The sequence below is a fragment of the Panthera leo genome, chromosome D1 (genome assembly GCF_018350215.1).
Source record: "Panthera leo isolate Ple1 chromosome D1, P.leo_Ple1_pat1.1, whole genome shotgun sequence".
NCBI lineage: Eukaryota > Metazoa > Chordata > Mammalia > Carnivora > Felidae > Panthera > Panthera leo.
In genome coordinates, this window is record NC_056688.1 from 100,953,622 (window position 1) to 100,955,898 (window position 2,277).

Genomic DNA, 2,277 nt, shown 5'->3' on the forward strand with positions numbered 1-2,277 from the left:
CAACAAAACTCTGCATTTATGAGTTTCTTGTCTGCCTTTTGATTGCCTGTTTATTCACTTGTTTTTTGAGATTCCATATATACATGAAATCATATGGTATTTGTCTTTCCCTGTCTGAGTGACCTCACTTAGCATAACGGCCTCTATGTCTGTCCATGTTACTGCAGGTGGCAAGATCTCATTCTAGTTTACAGCTGAATAATATTTCATTGTATATATACATCACACCTTCTTTATTCGTTCATTTATTAATGGACACCGGCTTGCTTTCATGCCTTGGTTATTGTAAATAATGCTGCAATACACATAGAGATATATATTGTAGCCTTGCTCAGACAGAACCCTCTTAGGTGGTCCTCACAAGAATCAATATTTAGAGTCTAAGTACTCCTTTGCCATAGTTGATTCTTCATGTGTGTTTATTCATAAGCTCCCAGTGGGGCCCTTCATCAGTTGAGCTACTGAGTTATTATCAGTAAAAACATATGAGATAACAAAATCCTGGAAAAACTATTTCATCCTTATATCCTTATATCCTTTTGATATCCTTATATCAAAACAACTTTACTCTCAAAAACAATTTTATTTTGTCATAAGTGGATTTGAAGTCATCTCAAACAACAATTTCCTTCACTGTATTTGAAAAATGTACTTTGGTTTTACAGCGTTTAGCATTTCTTTCTTTCTTTTTTTTTACATTATGGGTAATTATAGTTTTATAAATAATCTGAGTGTTAATTAAAATTGTAACTTCCATTAGGCAATGAGATTTATTAGTAAATAAACTGCTGGATTCACCATGAAATTCAAAGCACATAAAGGTACTTAGAAAATAATAGCATTTAGAAAATTAAATTCATACACAAATGAAAGACTGAAGACAAAAATTTGGCAAACTTGGAATCTGAAAATTTCACACAAATAAGGAGTACCAACATAAATTCAATGTATAAAATGAAGCCTGGAGTATTTAGGGAATGACACATTTTGGCATGGCTGGTACATGTTATAAATACTTATTGAATCACACGCTTATAGCCAAAACAATTCTGATTTCCATGATTTATAGTGTAAGATTGTGAGAAAAAAAATGCATACATATAAGTTTTCAATGAAACCACCGTCTATTTTTAATTTTTTTTCAGAGCTTTGTTCACATCTTTGTTCCGGAGGCTGTAAATCATAGGATTTAACATGGGAATCACAAGGGTATAAAATAAGGAGGTCATTTTGTCTTGATCAGAGTAGGAAGAGTAGGAAGAACTTGGCCGGAAATACATAAAGAGCAGGGTCCCCTGGAAAATTGCAACAGCAGTTAAGTGGGAGGCGCAGGTGGAGAAAGCTTTGAACCTCCCCTCAGCAGAGCGGATCTTTATCACTGCCAGGATGATCTAAAAGTAAGACTCAAAGAGCCCTGAAAGGGTAATCAGCTCAATGAAGCCCAAAATGGTGAATATCACTAACTCATTAACTTGTGTATCTGAGCAAGATAACAAAAGGAGAGGTGGGACATCACAGAAGAAGTCGTTGATCACATTTGACTCACAGAAACATAAGTGAAATATTAATATTGTATTTACAGAAGCATCCACAATTCCCATCATGTAAACCCCAGCCATGAGCAGAAAGCACACTCTGCTGGACGTGTTGGCCGTGTAGAGCAAGGGGTTGCTAATGACCTTGTAGGGATCAAAGGCCATCACTGCCAACCGTAGACACTCAGAATCTACAAAGGTGCAGAAGATCCAGAATTGCAGAGCACAGCCATAGAAGGGAATTGACTTGTTCTTTGCAGTGAGGCCTACTAGCATCTGGGGTCCAATTGCTGTAGAATAACAGAAGGAGATGTGGCTGAGGAAGAAATACACTGGTGTGTGAAGCTGGGAATCCATTCTGATTAAAATGATCATCCCAAGGATTGCAACCAGAATGATGAGATAAGCAACTAGAAATATGATAAATAGGGTCACTTTAATTCCAGGGTTATTGCTAATTCACAGGAGAAGGAATTCATTCACAGAAGAGCAATTTTTTTTTCCATCCATTCTTCTTTATTCTTCCAAAATGCTACAGAAATGATCAAGAAATGGTAGAACACAGTTTTAACTCTCAGTTTTAACACTCAGAAAAATAAACACTCAAAAAAAAAGTTTTAACACTCAGAAAAATACCATCTGTAAATCACAAAGGATTTATTTCAACACATTATGTTCTTTACGGTCTTAATCTTGAGACAGCAGTCCCGACAAGTTTCATGGTTATGTTGCTGGCAGAAGT

General features: G+C 35.9%; 1 pseudogene; it reads right to left on the reverse strand.

The window, feature by feature from the left end:
* Positions 1-1,108: 1,108 nt before the first annotated feature.
* On the reverse strand, positions 1,109-2,045 carry LOC122200830 (annotated as a pseudogene).
* Positions 2,046-2,277: the final 232 nt, after the last annotated feature.